This window comes from Podarcis bocagei (assembly GCF_964188305.1).
Source record: "Podarcis bocagei genome assembly, chromosome: 5".
Taxonomy (NCBI): domain Eukaryota; kingdom Metazoa; phylum Chordata; class Lepidosauria; order Squamata; family Lacertidae; genus Podarcis; species Podarcis bocagei.
In genome coordinates this window covers 23019529-23037944 of record NC_138129.1, presented here as the reverse complement: position 1 = coordinate 23037944, position 18416 = coordinate 23019529, and positions in this window count along the sequence as shown.

Here is an 18416-nt window from a genome sequence, read left to right as displayed (position 1 = left end):
CAGATACCTCCCCACTGTTCTCGCTGGACGTGTCCCTGTTTCCTCCCTCCTGCTCGCCTTCCCTCAGAGACCCACCTCTCCCCCTGCTGGTTCCTGCTTCAGCTGCTGAGTCTCTGCCAGCCTCCGTGAGCCCTTCCACCAGAGACCCACCTCTCCCCCTGCTGGTTCCTGCTTCCTCCGATGGCAGTTCCCTGACACGTATGTAACCTGAAGCGTATGTAACCCGATGTACCACTATACTTCTGCGCACTTAGGGTTGCCATATGTCCTCTTTTTCCAGGACACGTCCTCTTTTTCCTGGGTAGAGTCATCATAACGATCCATAGTTAAAAGTCAGCAAATGTGTCGACCCTACGACCCTTTGTACTAGGTACTAGCCTGCCTTCAGAAATGTATCTGAGCTTTATCATCATTTACTCTTAGCAAGGGTCCAGATTTGGAGCAGGGATTTTGACAGGCCAGAGGTTTGTGTGTTTGATAAGTTGGGGGAGAGCTTTTAGATCTAACGTCAGAACTTTTTGGACAGAGACAGAATCCTATATTTACATGTTCTGATTCTTAAAAAAAAAAAAACTTGGCAGGAACATGCAGCAAAGGCACTCTGGGATCTGGTCCCTCCCCCCCCCCCCAGAATGCAAATAACTATCTTGGTTATCTAAATGTTATGAGTGGCCCCCAAAGTCTTTAAAATAAGAGGAATCATAAATGGTCCTAAACACCCTTCCAATATTTTTTAGTCCCGAATGTTTATTGCAGGGCATTTAATAAATGCCATCTGAATTACGTTTGAGCATATGATCCTCTGTGGATTAATTTTCTATCGAGGGAAGCAAGGAAATTTTTTCACAGAAATGAGGCTAAGTGCAAAAGTATTTAATCTTGCCTGAATATCACTGAAGCAACCAGGAGCGAGCCCAAAGGAAACACTGATAAAAATGGGAAATTATAGTCCCCAATGAGGATTTTAAGGACTGAAATTCAGCCAGCATGGAAACTCAAAACGTACAGCGGCTCTGTTTCAGTCCAGACAATACAATAAAATTTTCTAAGAATGTAGCTCCTAAGAATAGCTATTGGAAGTGTTATACTGAAGGACTGTAGATAGCTATAGATAGCCTGCAACTGCACATTTTGGGGAGTTAAGTTTTATAATGAGTCAGGATGAAGATTGGTGGCCAAGCTTAGCTGACTGAAATCTGTTCAATTCTCAGAAATGGTTAAAGGAGAAGGACTGGGGAAAGTACTAGAACAGGGACCACTTCAATGGATAGCAGAGCACCTAAATTCATAAATATTTGGCTATACATCCCCATCTCTACACACACACACATTTCCTGTCACTTTTCATGGGCTCCTTGTTTTTCAGGATTGTTTCTTTCACAGTTGTTCACCACACAGCAAGTAGTTGTGAATAAGAACTGTCCGTCCTCACAGAGAAACAATCAAGGTGTTGGTGGTTCTGTCTCACTGCCTCCCCTTGCCTGTCTGGATGCAGCCATCAGCAAAGTGGCTCAGCACAGCAGTCACAATCCTGCACAGTGATGATCTACACACCCCCTGCCTACATTACCAGCTCCCATGGGTCTCTGAGCAGCCACTGTGGTGGCTGGCATTGCCTACTCATAACCCACTTTGTCACTCATCACTGCTAACACCCGCTGTGTGGACTAACAGTAGTTTTGTCCCAATCCACTTCTCGGAGCTGGGCCAAGACATTTCACTAACTGAGGCAAAGGACAAAGATGGTACTCTTATCTACTGAAGGCAACTGGGCCTGCAGCTGACTCTTACTTCAACTGTGGTGTTGGGACTGCATCCTCCACAACAACTCAGGGCAGCAAGCTAGCACCACAGCATCCCCCAGCATCTGCTATCTAAGGTGATTGCCTCAAGGTCATGGTGCCCATTGGTAGGACCGGCACCAGCTGTTCTAAGAACAGGTAAAGGTAAAGGGACCCCTGACCAGTAGGTCCAGTCGTGACCGACTCTGGGGTTGCGGCACTCATCTCGCTTTATTGGCCAAGGGAGCCGGCGTACAGCTTCCGGGCCATGTGGCCAGCATGACTAAGCCGCTTCTGGCGAACCAGAGCAGCGCACAGAAACACCGTTTACCTTCCCACTGGAGCGGTACCTATTTATCTACTTGCACTTTGATGTGCTTTCGAACTGCTAAGAACAGGGCAAGGTCAATAATACATGCCAGTAATTCACTGTTAATCTTATCCATGATTTCAGCTTTTAAAATTCGCCTCATTCACCACGGAATCTCGTGGAAATCCAAGGCTGCCTGGTTCTGCTACTTTCAATCCACACCTCTTCTTTTCTCTATTAGAGTGAGCTGTTTTATTTTATTTTTTAGAGTGAGGTATTTCCCCCCCCCCCACTGATGTTACTTGGCTTTCAGAGCACTAAGTCTTTGTGTAATTGATGAGGGACCCTATACCTAGGGGTCAGTGAGGACCTATTTTGTGTTTCCTTTTATTCAGAAGGGGCTGAAGCAGCAGTCCTGACTTAAAGGCAGACTTTGATTGGAAAATAAACAACTATAAAGTACAATAAATCCCATTGAAGAGCCCCAGTCAAAACATCCCAATGAACAGCTAATGCCTGCTAATCAGGTCCAGATGTCAACGACATGTCTGGCACTAATTGGTTGACTTGCCAAATAGGGAACAGCTTTGCCCAAAGGGGAGACCTGCTGCATTCTGCAGAAAGGGCTCTGAGAGATGCAAAGTGTGTGTCACCCTAAAGCACAAACATGGCTTTTTCTGTCCCTTCCTCACAAAAAGATGCAAATTGAGTACTCTGTTAAAACACACCCACCCAAAAAGACCCAAGCACGTCAGCATTCGAGAACGAGGGCTCATTTTTGGCAGTGGCATATATCCATATGGCACCTATTACTACTACTACTACTATTGGGACGCGGGTGGCGCTGTGGGTAAAAGCCTCAGCGCCTAGGACTTGCCGATCGCATGGTCGGCGGTTCGAATCCCCGCAGCGGAGTGCGCTCCCGTCGTTTGGTCCCAGCGCCTGCCAACCTAGCAGTTCGAAAGCACCCCCGGGTGCAAGTAGATAAATAGGGACCGCTTACCAGCGGGAAGGTAAACGGCGTTCTGTGTGCTGCGCTGGCTCGCCAGATGCAGCTTGTCACGCTGGCCACGTGACTCGGAAGTGTCTGCGGACAGCGCTGGCTCCCGGCCTCTAGAGTGAGATGAGCGCACAACCCTAGAGTCTGGCAAGACTGGCCCGTACGGGCAGGGGTACCTTTACCTTTACTACTACTACTACTACTAATAATAATAATAATAATAATAATAATAATAATAATAATAATAAATGCTATTTATACCTTCCCCTCCCCAGCCAAGACAGGGCTCAGGGCGGCTAACACCAGGTATAAAACAATTGATTAAAATACAACTTAAAAACAAAATTAAAATGCAGCATTAAAATGCAGCCTCATTTCAGTAGAAACTCAAATCAAAAACTTTTTGGGGATGAAAACGTCAAATCTTCACCAAGGCCAACTATCCAGACTGGTCCTACGTGGGCCAGAAAAAAGCCCAGGAAGTCCCCAAATAGGAGTTCCATCACAGAAGGAGAAAGGAAAGAGGAAAGAGGGGAAAGGGATCAAGGACTAGCATGTCCTGATTGCCAAATTAGCTTTGACATTTGCCATATCTAACAGTTGCTTGGTATGTGTGACTAGAGAGAGAAAATGGGACCCAAAAGCATGGCAAATGGGTGGGACTGTGCAAATAGGAACATGCCAAATGGCTCCCACTCAGCTCTGTTTGACCAAATAAATCAACAAAATTGGCTCTTTCCAAGAACCTGGGTTGCGAAGAGACAGGGGATCATGTACTAATATTTTATCTTGTGTGTGTTGTTAACCACTTCAGGCTTCTCACCAAAGGTGAAAGCAAAGTATAAGTAAAACATAGAATTGTAGAGTTGTAAAGAACCACAAGAGTCATCTAGTCTAACCCTGTGCAATTCAGGAATATTTTTGTCCAATGTGGGGCTCAAACCCACAAGCCTAGGATCAAGAGTCTCATGCTCTACCAACTGAATCGTGCTTCTGGTCCATGGGGGACTTCTAACAGTGCTCCCCCAGATTATCTCAGTGATCAAATTGGGATGTACAGTATTAGGCAGCCCTTAAGGTATCCTGGGTCTAAGTCCTCCAGAGATATGTATGCTACTACAAGAACCCTGAGGGACATGGGTGGTGCTATGGTCTAAACCACCAAGCCTCTTGGGCCTGCCGATGGGATGAGCTCCCGTTGCTCTGTCCCAGCTTCTGCCAACCTAGCAGTTCGAAAGCACACCAGTGCAAGTAGGTAAATAGGTACTGCTGTGGCAGGCAGGTAAACGGCGTTTCCGTGCGCTCTGGTTTCCATCACGGTGTTTCGTTGCACCAGAAGCTCTTTAGTCATGCTGGCCACGTGACCTGGAAAGCTGTCTGTGGACAAATGCCGGCTCCCTCAGCCTGAAAGCGAGATGAGCACCACAACCCCATAGTAGCCTTTGACCGGACTTAACCGTCCAGGGGTCCTTTACCTTTTACAAGAACCTTGAACCTGCCCCAAGTAGTGGATGGCAAACCACAATTGTTGGCCACTTTGCGTTTCCTTTGGTAAAGAGAAGCAGGTTATAAATATTAAATGAAACAGAAACGGAATACAAAAGATGTAGCATTTGCACTGACTTAATGCTACAAGGGTCTAACAGTGTCTCTATGCCAGAATAACTTGGGAGTTACACTCATGAGAGTCATTTAGTAGCAGTCCTGCCCTTGTCCAGTTGGTGTACCTCAAAGGCAAGACAGCATCGCTGGTTTCCATTTACCTCCAACCACTTTAGAACAGCAAAGCTGACTGTTAAAGGAAACTGTTCAGATTGAAGTAAGTGGCATTCAGAAGAAAATAGGAAAAGTAAACTCAAGGGTTAATGAAAGTAAATGAGAAAATCCCCACTGATCCCCTATAATCCTCATGGTCTGAGTGCAGCTGTCAATCATTAGCAGAAACCCTTTAAAAAAAAGTATTCCCTGATGAGTAGGTTATTTCAAACACATATATGTTTTCCAGCAAAAATATGTTGGCAGGAAAATTTCCAGTTTGAAAGGGGAATATATGACTAAAATGTGGTGCATAAATTTGGAAAAGATCACGTTTCTTTTGGTAGTTAAAATCTATTTAAACTGTCCATTCGAACTCATTTTCTTCTTTTCAAGTAAGTGTAAGTAAGTTTCACATACAAGTGGGAAGGCTGCTGCCATTAAATGTAAATTCCCACAAATTTAGCACATTACACTAAGCGAAGAAAACAACGCTTATGTACAATTCCAGTCCTTTTCAGAAAGGTCAGGGCAGTGGTGCCCATTGAGACTGGGGGGGGGGGAGGAGGAGGAGGCAGGGAGGGCCAACAGCAGGTGGCGCCAGAGCCAATGGCAGGCAGAGCCAACTAACTGTAGGTTTGTCCCCATCCTCTCTCCCGGCTGAGCTCTGCCATACTCACAGAGTCATGTGAGTATGAAGATAGGTAGGTGGTTGGTTGGTTGGTTGGCTGGATGCAGGCATGGAGCAGTGCCCCATTAGCCGTAATGGACCAGTTTCCATTGGGTGTAGGCATACAAAATTCACATAATCAGACAATGCCATTGTAATCAATGTGTGGCATACAACAACTTCACAAATGGCAGCGGTAATATATGTAGTAACACAGCTAAGAGATCAGCTAAACTACTATTGCACAAGTAGTTTTGTTGACATAGTATATTCCTTGATGCCTTCTGCTCTCTTTTTGTGGAATGCTGTCTCCTAGGTATTTAGGCATCAATCCAGCACAATTGTAAACTATCCCCCATGAGTCTGTACTTGTCACTAATGTGGATGAGACTCCTTACATCTGACATAACTTCTGATAGCACGAAGACTTGAAAACCAATTTGAATTTTAAAACTTGCTCCAGAAGGATATACGGAGCTTCTGCAAATGGAGTCCAATTAGTGGTTCATTTGACCCAGTGATGTCTACTCTGAATTGCAGCAGCACTCTGGGATCTTAGGCAGTCTTCCCAAGCACTGCTGCCAAGAAACTTTTTGAAACAGCCCAGATCTTTGCAGCGCTTTAAGCAAAAATGCCAAGTATTGTCTCTACCTCCTTTCTCAACAACACCTCACATCCTCCCCCGTGAGCTTGCCCACCACTTAAGACTGGCATCTGAGCCTCTGCTCATGGTTGTGCCCCTATGTTGAAACAACTGGCCTGATACCTGTGACAGGGCCTTTTCAGTGCTGGCACTAAAATTGTGGAATACCTCCCAATAAAGATCCGCCAGACTCATTCTCTTTTAGTGTTCAGATGCTTATTGAAAACTTCCTTGTTTCAGTGTGCCTTTGGTTTCCGAATTCTCCATCATTAGAACGTGCTTGGCTTTTAATCTGCTGTTTTGGATTTGGTTTTACTGTATTGGATGCTGTTTACAGCAACTTCGCTTCATGTTTATATTTAATTTGCTCTATTGTGTTTAAAAGTCACTCATCTGGGTGTCACTGGGGCCAAAAAGTAGGATAAAATAATAAATCTAATCTAATCTCTCCCCCAGCCCCTGCCACCACCCGGGGAACAGGTAAATAAATTGTGCACATGCAATCATATCATTTCACACAGGCCACTTTCTCACTTCCAGGAAGCCCTACAGAAAGTGAAAGAACTGAATTTGCCACGTGCCCCTTCATCAATGTCCTGCAAACTGCATAGACACACACTCACAGAGAGAGATCCTTTTACTTTCAGGTACGGAGGAAGCAATGAACTTCAGCTCCCTCTCTTCTCAGGTGCCCCAAATGAAGTGAAGTGATCCTTTAGCACTCCCTTGGCTGAAGGAGACGGAGGCCATGGAAGGAATATGCACACACAAACTCCCCACTAAACCTGATTCTCAGGATTGAAAGGAAGATGCACAGCTTCAATGACCTCAGAGAGAAGACTACTTCAAGAGCTGAGATAGAGAAACTGTGGCCCTCCAGGTTTTGATGAACTACAACAGCCATCAACACTGATCTTGGCCATGTTGGCTGGGGCTGATAGGAGATGGGTCCAATAATATCTGGAGGGCCACTGGGCCGCCACCCGTCTTCTAGAGGAACGGGCTAGGCTCCATCCTCTCACAGAAGTAATAGTAGTTTTTTCCTCCCCCTTTACTGGGTAATGGGCAACAGGTGTGATGGAAAAGAAAGCAATATCCCCCACAATTCAGCACATACACCCTCAAGCCTGAGACCAAGAATCCACCCTACCTTGTGGTAGGGCCAGGCCCATGTGGCTATGCAGGCAGTATTTTCTAGCTGAACCTAATGTGGCATACAGTTATATATTTCATTCAGCCCTCCCTTGGCTCACATGACAGACATAACACACATTTTTGCGTCCAGCTGCTGTAAGCACATTGGAGCAGAATCTACTTCCATACAAGAAGCTAAATATAAGATGTTATCATATATTAAATTCCCCATTTTCACTCCCCAAGATACCAGAGCTGGTGCTGCTTCACACCTGTAAATATCCTAAACTAATTTTGTCCTCCTTTCAGCTTTTCCTTCTTACCTCAGGCTGACTTGGAAAGAAATGTCCCCTCTCTGGGGTTTAAAAGAGAGAACCTGTTTGTTAGCCCTTTGGCCTACAGGCAGGATTAAAGTGTTAGCTCCATGTCTATCAATCTGTCACTTAAACATTTACCAAACTACTGACCACTTCCATTCAAAGACCATTAAACAGGGATTAGGCTTTTTCCTGGGTTAAAATGCTAGGAATGTCACACCCATGCCAGTTCAGTTTATGTGTAGGGGGATAAAAAGTTATATGTTTATTGACTCCTCCGCTCTATCCCCTTGTTTGCATTGTCAGCTTTCAACTTCCCAAAATGAGATCCAATTACTCCTTATGCCTTAGAGAGCTTCAGGCAAGGCCCGCACAATTTGTGACCCTACAAAATGAATGCTAAATATATTGTGGCTTGCTAAGTACTTGCCACCGGCAGACAGCAGGAACTGGAGATGAATCAAGCCTTCAGTGAGCTGGTCCCATGGAACATGCTGTACATTACTTGGAATCCACCCTTCCACCATTCAGACTTGATCTCATTAGTCCACACGTGTGCACATTTGCAGCTGAAATCAAAGATCAAACCAGCTTGTTCCCATCCATACTCTCAGGTGTTCCCCTTTTGTCTTTATCCATACTTTCCAATTCATTTAATCAAATGTGTTATGTATGCACCGATGCAGTATGAGCACAAGACTCTCAGTTCAGCAGTGCATAAGGGGTAAAGGGGACCCCTGACCATTAGGTCCATTTGTGACCATCTCTGGGGTTGCGGCGCTCATCTCGCTTTATTGACCGAGGGAGCTGGCGTACAGCTTCCGGGTCATGTGGCCAGCATGACTAAGCCGCTTCTGGCGAACCAGAGCAGCACACGGAAATGCTGTTTACCTCCCCGCCGGAGCGGTACCTATTTATCTACTTGCACTTGACGTGCTTTCGAATTGCTAGGTTGGCAGGAGCAGGGACCGAGCAACGGGAGCTCACCCCGTCGCGGGGATTTGAACCGCCAACCTTCCAATTGGCAAGCCCTAGGCTCTGTGGTTTAACCCACAGCGCCACCCGCATCCCAGAGCGCCACCCGCGTCCCAGTGAGCAGTGCATACATTATTATTTTTTACGTGCTCCCCCCTAGGAATTGCAGCATAGCGCACTTCCAGTGTGCTCCCAAGGAACTCAGGGTAGCATATATCCAGGGCCGGATTTAGGTTTGATGAGGCCCTAAGCTACTGAAGGTAATGGGGCCCTTTATATGTCTAGCTGTCCTTTGTCAACAACAAGTTGTCACTTTTTGTGTGTTGAATATATGCTATATGATAATTTATGGACCTAAAAAGGTAAAGAAAAGGACCCCTGACAGTTAAGTCCAGTCGCGAACGACTCTGGGGTTACGGCACTCATCTCGTTTTACTGGCTGAGGGAGCCGATGTTTGCCCGCAGACAGTTTTTCCGGGTCATGTGGCCAGCATGACTAAGCCGCTTCTGGCGAAACCGGAGCAGCACACGGAAACGCCCTTTACCTTCCTGCCAGAGTGGTACCTGTTTATCTATTTGCACTTTGATGTGCTTTAGAACTGCTAGGTTGGCAGGAGCTGGGACTGAGCAACGGGAGCTCACCCCATCACAGGGATTCAAACCACTGACCTTCCGATCGGAAAGCTCTAGGCTCAGTGGTTTAGACCACAGCGCCACCCGCATCCCTATTTATGGACCTAATAGGTATCTAAAGCCATTTGTACATGTTGTCATGCAACCAGTCCATGCAGAATGTAGGCACCCTATATATAGAAATGAGCAAACCAGTGATATTTTAGAGAGCAGGCTAGCAGGCGGGGCCCATTACTTACATCATAGGAGCCTACACAACACAAATCACTGTTGTAGTATGTAAGTTTTATTTTATTTGTTTTTTATCTTATATTTTGGAAATGTACATCCAGGTGTTTTTTCTTTGTTTTTTTTGGGGGGGGGGGCCCAAGAGAGTGGGCCCCTAAGCTATAGCTTGTTTAGTTTACATATACTTAAATCCGGCACTGCATATATGGGCCCAGGCCAAATGTCAGGACTCTGTACGCCCAGTCAGCTGTCACTGCCTAGCTGGTGGCCATTTTTGCATTGCAGGGGAATAGGAAATGCAAATGGATCGCCTCTCTTTTCCTCTATTTGGGTGACAAGAGGACAAAAAAGAAGATTAATTTGCATAAAATTAGCACATGTTGATTTGTAGATCTGGGTGCTGATTTAGAAATAGGTACTATAATGTATGTAGAAGTACAATACAACTCACCAAGATCACTCATGTAAACTTCATAGCAGATGTGGATTTAAACCTGAGCCCGCTTTGGCTCAGAATCCAACACACTGTGCATGGCTGCACAGCCTCACGAAACATGAGTCTGCATTGCCTTGTGATGCGGTGCTGCAGCTACACACACACACACACACACACACACACACACACACACACACACCCCTGTAAGTATTGAATCCTGAGGGCAGTAAGGGGGAGGGGAGGAAATAGACCGCTAATGGGGAGTGCCTCCCAAGGAAAAACTAGAGAATGAATTTCTTGCACAAGTAAGTATACTTAATAAGTTTCTTCCACCTCTAATTTCTATTGCTTCTCTGAAAATACAATTTTAGTTCTGAGAGAAAAAGGATTTCCAGCATTTACTGATATCAGAAAAGAGGTTCTAGTTTCACCTGATACTTTAAAATGCCTTTTATTCTGAAATAAAATAATTGAAATAAGGTTTTTGGTCCGGTGGGTATTGAATTTGCAATTGATTTTGCAATCAATTCCAGGGATTAGATTTCAGGGAGGGAAACAACTTATCAGAGTTTCTCATGTTTAAAAGGAAGCTGAACTTTGGAATCAGGTTTTAGTGACTATATACACAATCCTATACTGTGTATGTCTACTCAGAAATAAGTCCTGTTGAGTTCAGTGGGGCTTACTGGTTACGGGGTTACAGTTTCAGACAGCAGTTCTGGCCCCACTTACCTGTGGCTAAGTCCCATTACATTACTGACTTCCTTGGCCAAACTCCCTGCTTACCATACCTAGCTGCAGTTGATTCTTCTCTTGTTGCTATAGCTCATGAGCCCCGTTCTGGAGAAGAATGGCGGCATGACTTTTTGCCTGTATGGCAAAAGTGAAACATTTGGCACAATGGAAGGCTGTGGTTTCTGCTTGTGAGTAATTTGCTTGGTGCCATAATGACAGGTTTCAGAGAAAGCATTGATTGGCATTGCAACTCAAGTTGGGGGGGGGGGAATCTAATGGATAATTAGGAGTCATTTCCACAGAAACCTATTCAGTTTTCCCATAAGAGGACAGCTGATCAATTGAGTTGGAAATGCATCTGTTGCTATGCAGGGACGAGGCATCTGTACCAACCCACAAACGCAGGAGTTTAAATATGTGACCTAACTTGAGCTGGACAGCCGATCGAGGCGCAACCTCTAACCTGTTTGAAATAAGTTGATTTTGCTTCTTTAGTTTAGCTTATTAAGCAAAGAATGTATTTCCCTCACCGCTCATCAGTTAGCCCAGAGAGGATTTGAGATATCAGAGGATATGAAAGTCTTCTACAAATTTCCCCCCAAAATGATTCAGTTCACAACAAACTATACTTCCTCTGCTTAAAAAAAACAAAATTCTGCTTGAGTGACCACAACTGTGGTCCGAGTCGATGCAAAGACATTAATGCTGCAATCCTGCACCCATTTACCTGTGAGTAAGTTCCACTGAACTCAGTTGGGCTGCTTCTGAGAAGCTATGTATAGGATTGCATCACATAGAGGAGGGAGAAAGGTTGTTTTCTGCTGCTCCAGAGAAGCGGACACGGAGCAATGGATCCAAACTACAAGAAAGAAGATTCCACCTAAACATTAGGAAGAACTTCCTGACAGTAAGAGCTGTTTGACAGTGGAATTTGCTGCCAAGGAGTGTGGTGGAGTCTCCTCCTTTGGAGGTCTTTAAGCAGAGGCTTGACAACCATATGTCAGGAGTGCTCTGATGGTGTTTCCTCCTTGGCAGGGGGTTGGACTCGATGGCCCTTGTGGTCTCTTCCAACTCTATGATTCTATGATTCTATGCATTAACACGAGAACATATGCAGAGTCTGCTGGAACAGACCAATGGCCCATTTAGTCCAGCATCCGATTCTCACAGTGGTCAACCAGATGTCTATGAGAAGCCCAGGGGTCCTTCTGCGGTTTCCAGCAACTGGTATTCAGAAGCATCATTGCCTCCAACTGTAGAGACAGAGCACAGCCATCATGGCTAGCAGCCATAGTCTTAACTTCCATGAATTTGTCCAATCCTCTTTTCAAGGGTTTTTTTCTTATCTATTTCCTTCCTGCCACACATAATTTTATAGACTTCTATCTTGTCACCTGTCACTTGTCTTTTTTTTAAGCTAGTAAAGGTAAAGGGACCCCTGAAAGTTAAGTCCAGTCACGGGTAACTCTGGAGTTGCGGCGCTCATCTCGCTTTACTGGCCAAGGGAGCCGGTGTACAGCTTCTGGGTCATGTGGCCAGCATGACTAAGCCTCTTCTGGAGAACCAGAGCAGCGCACGGAAATGCCGTTTACCTTCCCGCCGGAGCGGTACCTATTTATCTACTTGCACTCTGACGTGCTTTCGAACTGCTAGGTTGGCAGGAGCAGGGACCAAACAACGGGAGCTCACCCCGTCACGGGGATTTGAACCGCCAGCCTTCTGATCAGCAAGTCCTAGGCTCTGTGGTTTAACCCACAGCACCACCCGTGTCTTTTTTTAAGCTAAAAGGCCCCAAATGCTGGAACCTTTCTTCACAGATGAGTTGTTTCATCCCCTTGATCATTTTTGGTTCCCCTTTTCTGAACCTTCTCTGACTCTACAATATCCTTTATGAGCTGAGGTGACCAGAACTCTACAAAGTATTCCAAATGTGGCTGCACCATAGATTTGTATAAAGGTATTATCATATGGGCAGTTTTATTTGGGTCCTGTTTGTGTGCATGGGGGTTAGGATGCTGTACTAGGTGGGCTATTGGCCTGATCCAGCATGCTCTTTTAACATGACCATGTTCTTATTCAACCAAGCCTTATTATGTTCCCAACCAAGCCTTATGAGGAACTGTTGAAGGAGCTGGATATGTTCAGCCTGGAAAAGGGGAGACTGAGAGGAGATATGATAGCCGTCTTCAAATATCTCAAGGGCTTTCACATGGAAGATGAAGCAAACTTGTTTTCTCCTGCTCTTGAGGTTAGGACTCGAACCAATGGCTTCAAGGCAAAAAAGGAGATTTCGACTAAACATCAGGAAGAACTTTCTGACAGTAAAAGCTGTTTGACTGCGGAACAGCCTCCCTCAGGAGGTTGTGGACTCTCCTTCCTTGGAGGTTTTTAAACAGAGGTTGGGATGGCCATCTGTCATGGATGCTTTAGCTGAGATTCCTGCATTGCAGGTGGTTGGACTAGATGACCCGTGGTGTCCCTTCCCAACAGTTCTACGATTCTATGGTAATGAACGGATCAACAGGGGAAGCTGGGCAGAGGCTTGCAGAGGTATAGGGCATACAATGCTTATTCATTATACCTTTATAGCTTTTTATAACAGACCACTGACTGTACCCAGCATTTCAGAAAGTAAAGCCTTTTCATCTTTTTCTTTAAAATGCTAATCATTTAATAAATTCAGCCCCTAGAAAGCAAAACATGTAGTGAAAGAGAGTGAGAAAGCACTGCCTGTATTAACCCATTGGTACTTTGTAGGGATGCGGGTGGCCCTGTGGGTTAAACCACAGAGCCTAGGGCTTGCCAATCAGAAGGTCGGTGGTTCGAATCCCCACGACAGGGTGAGCTCCCGTTGCTCGGTCCCAGCTCCTGCCAACCTAGCAGTACAAAAGCACGTCAAAGTGCAAGTAGATAAATAGGTACCGCTCCGGCGGGAAGGTAAACGGCTTTTCCGTGAGCTGCTCTGGTTCGCCAGAAGCGGCTTAGTCATGCTGGCCACATGACCTGGAAGCTGTACGCCAGCTCCCTTGGACAATAAAGCGAGATGAGTGCCGCAACCCCAGAGTCGGCCATGACTGGACCTAATGTTCAGGGGTCCCTTTACCTTTACTTCATTAAAACAGCAATCAAATCTCATTCACGGTTAGCGGTGACCCACCAGACCTGGAAGAAATATTCCTCTGTTCTGGGAAAGGAGAACCCAGGAGCCAATTTTAGCACCTAGATAATGCCCCCTGGCTCTGAGTTGCCACGACACTGAACCCAACACCTTCTGTACATGTAAAGCAAGGACCACGTTTTATTGAAGGCCTTATATGCAATCATTTCAGAAGTTAAGTAGGGAGCTGGCAAGGTCGCTGCCTATAAAGGAGGTATGAAAACAATATAGAGAGCCAGAATGCAATGTACCGGCTTTGGTCTAAATTCTTTCTACCCACCTTAGCTTTCATTTATTCTTCCACTGCCTGACCTGTAAAAGTGAGGTAATTTCAAGTGAGAATATCATCATTATGAAAACAATTCAAGCTAACAATGCTTCCACACATTGCAAAAATCAATTTGGCTTGCAGTGGTGATATTAGTCCCTGCTATGGGGTTCAGCAACATTTCAAGGCTCATCACATCATGGGCCATCCCCTCTGGTCACTTCTCTTCCCCGTCTCCTGAACCTCCCCTACCCGCCTCTCTGGCTCATCAAGACAGAAGGAGAGAAGTGCACACACACTTTGCTTTCCCAAGAGATCTGGATAAAAGCTGGATCCAGTAGAACTTATCTGAGCCTCGAAAATCACATAGAGCTGAAAGAGTAAGTGAAAAAGTGTGTCACTCTACAAACTTCCTTCTTCGGCTCCATGTACTTTAAAAAAGAGAACTAGGTGACTAGTTCATGACCATGGAGACAGTGAGTTAGGAGGGCCCAGAGGCATTGTGGACACCAGAGGAAGACTTGAAGGGCACCATTGTGTGCTCATGTGACCCCTGCCCTGCTACGTTGCTAAACTATGGACCTGAACCCTTTGGGAGGATCACAAATGCTATACTCTGGGTGTGGCGAGAAGAGACAGAGAAATGCATCCAATGCTAGTCCTACTCAGAATAGACCCACTGAAATTAATGGAGCTACATTAGACATGTCTACTCATTTTGATGGATCTATTCTGAGTAGGACTAGCATTGGGTACAACTCAGGGAATCCAAAGTGGGAACCGTGCAAGAAGGAAAGATCTAGACACAGTTGTTGTTTTCAGGCTACCTAATTAAATTGGAATTGGCACTTTTGTGCAACGAAACCTAAATCTGGACTTTTTGCAATAAGGAAAGTGATGGGGAAGTGCATTGGAAAATGTGGGATAGCAATTGCTTGATACAACACAGTGTAACCTCCCTGCAAACAAATCAGAATGAATGCAATAACTAACATAAGCTTACCTCCTTGCAAACTTTGGGCAAGCAAATCAGGTTGAATTCCCAGTAAACAGGCCTTTGGGAACCAACCTCAGTTCCCTGGGGCAAGATCCCACACTTTTAGTGGGGTCAAGAGAATCATGTGGGAATCGGTGGGATGAACTGGATATATATGATTCAACTACGCATTTCCCCTCACCTTCTCTCTGTAGTGGTACACTTCACCAAGAGCTGCACTGCATGATGACCCTGATGATCACACACTTTTTTGGCTCTCAGTCTGATTAGAACATACAATTAAAGTTTTCAGAAGCAGCAAGCCACAAAGCAGCAGCCACCTAGTGGTGGGGAAAACAACAAATAGCCTTCATCCACTCTGCCTGAGAGTCCCATGGAGTAAGAAGATCAAACGGATCCATTCTGAAGGAAATCAGCCCTGAGTGCTCCCTGGAAGGATAGATCGTGAAGCTGAGGCTCCAGTACTTTGGCCACGTCATGAGAAGAGAAGACTCCCTGGAAAAGACCCTGATGTTGGGAAAGATGGAGGGCACAAGGAGAAGGGGTCGACAGAGGACAAGATGGTTGGACAGTGTTCTTGAAGCTACCAGCATGAGTTTGACCAAACTGCGGGAGGCAGTGGAAGACAGGAGTGCCTGGCGTGCTCTGGTCCATGGGGTCACGAAGAGTCGGACACGACTAAATGACTAAACAACAACAACAACAACAAAGAGCATAGCCACATGTGGCTTGGCTACCTATACTGTCGTGGAAATATCTGTAGGGACAGCATAGTGAATCAGTAGTGTCAGAACTTTGCTTCTGGCTGGACTTCAACTATCAAAGGAAGAAATTGTACCTTATTATCTATCAGGCTTACATTCCACCCTTCAGAGATTCCCACAATGCTAAACATCTATTAAAACACACAAATTAATGCAAAGCAGAATATAAAACGAATATAACTATCAGAATATCAAACCTTCTAACAACCCAGCAGTGGTCTAGGTCTTACACCAGTCATTTTCAGAAGCCTGAGAAAACAAATCTGTTACCTAAAAACTGATAAGAGTCGGGGACAACTCTGCTCAGGGGTGGGGGTGGGGATTCCACATTCAGGGGGCCACAGTGGAAAATGCCCTGCTCCATGCCACTGACGCATAAACTTCAACTGATAACAACGTCAGCTATGAGAAGTCTCCCACCTACATTGCAGTTTGGCAAACCATGCCTGGGAACTGCATGTGGCTCAACCTCATGTTTTGTAGCCCTGAAGCCTGCTGAATATTCCCTTCATTCCTGTTTGTTTCCTTCTTGTTTCCCCTGCCATTAAAAGCCTTTCCACCCTTTTCCTATGTGGGGCGGATCCGCACCATAGATTCAAAGCACATTTTAATCACATGACTTTCCCCAAAGAATCCTGGGAACTGTCAATTGTTTAGGATGCTGGGAATTGTAGTTCTGTGAGGCAGAACTACAGTTCCCAGAGCTCTTTTTTTTGGGGGGGGGGTCATGTTCATTGAATGTGCTTTAAATATGTGGTATGGGTCTGCCCTTTAAGAATAACTGGTATAGTCAGCATTTTATTTGATAAAAATAATAATAGATGGCTTGTTTGTTTTGCTCAGCCTTTCCCCAGCCACCTGAGAACAAATTGGTGGGTTTCTGTTACTCGTGAGAAAACGTGGCGGTCACCAGGAAAAAAAGGTTGCCCACCCCTGTCCTAGACCCATGGCCATAGCCTTTTGTTCTGCTACAACGGATGTTTACAGTTCTGGCTGATTCCACCAGAACAGAGCTTTATTCAAAGCCAACAGAAATTCTGAACAGCTGAATGCTTCCTTCTATGCAAAAGTAAAAAAAGATATTTAAAGTATCTACTTAGAAATGTGAATTTTCTGGTCTGGTTATGCTTGTCATTTTAAAGGTTTCTTTCCTAATATTTTCTGATTTGCATGCACCTGACCTTGTCTGTTTCATCTTGAAAAATGCCTACTGTGAGGGAGCAGCTGGTCACCAGCCCAGCAAGTTCACAGTCCCGAGGAAGCACAGATTTGAGAAAACGCCTATCTCCATTGATGTGCATTCATTCAAGCGATTCCCAAAAAAGATTATGCCAAGAACCAGCAGTGGCACAGCAAAAAACTCTTGCAAAGAATTGTCATCAGGTTGCCAAGCCATGTTGAGTAATCAAATTATGGTTTTGGAGGGTGGATAAACACAATGATTTTGAGGTAACAGGTGACAGAAAAAAAATCACCTGCAATGTGCCAGGGCTGGCTGAGCCGAAGAGGAAAGATGCATTTCATGAAAATTTTATCCGCAGTGAAATATTTCATCTTTACCTCCTGCAATTGTTTGGTGAGGCCTGCAATGCTGACTGAAAATGAAAGATACAGGAGACCTGTCCCCATTTAGCCATCTTGTTGGTGTTGGACCAGAGCACACCAGGCACTCCTGTCTTCCACTGCTTCCCACAGTTTGGTCAAACTCATGTTCATAGCTTCGAGAACACTGTCCAACCATCTGGTCCTCTGTCATCCCCTTCTCCTTGTGCCCTCCATCTTTCCCAACATCAGGGTCTTTTCCAGGGAGTCTTCTCTTCTCATGAGGTGGCCAAAGTATTGGAGACTCAGCTTCACAATCTGTCCTTCCAGTGAGCACTCAGGGCTGATTTCCTTCAGAATGGATAGGTTTGATCTTCTTGTAGTCCATGGGACTCTCAAGAGTCTCCTCCAGCACCATAATTCAAAAGCATCAATTCTTCTGCAATCAGCCTTCTTTATGGTCCAGCTCTCACTTCCATACATCACTACTGGGAAAACCAAAGCTTTAACTATACGGACCTTTGTTGGCAAGGCGATGTCTCTTTGGCCATCTTAGAGTAGAACTAAATATTTAGTTGTAACCAGGATTGCAAAAACTAAAGAAATGCAACAGCAGTTGGCAGGGCAAGGTGATGCAGCTTACCTCCTGCAGTTTTCCAAAAGGGAGAGGTGCAAGGCTGCAGAGAGGTTGGCGCAGTGTAAACGCATTGGCAAAATCAACCCAGGGCTTCTGCTGATGCGTTTGCACCCGGCTGTCCTCTCCAGCACCTTGTGCTTTCCAATAAGCCTCCTTGGTGCTGGTGCCAAACACCATTAAAAAAAAAAAAGGTCTGGGAAAACAGCCTGAAGAATTGGCAAGGAACCAAATCAGCCTTCAACACTGGCATTGGGACAAGGAATCAGGGTGACGAGAGGAGTCTCAAAACGTAAGAATCCCAGCTCCCCATGGCATCTCTACGAGTAACAGTGGGCTTGTTTCCTTCTCCATTCTCGCTTTTCAAACCATCAGTGCCAACAGAAGGGCGGGCTACCTTACAGCTTCACCTTCTTCTTTTTGTCCAGCATTTAATT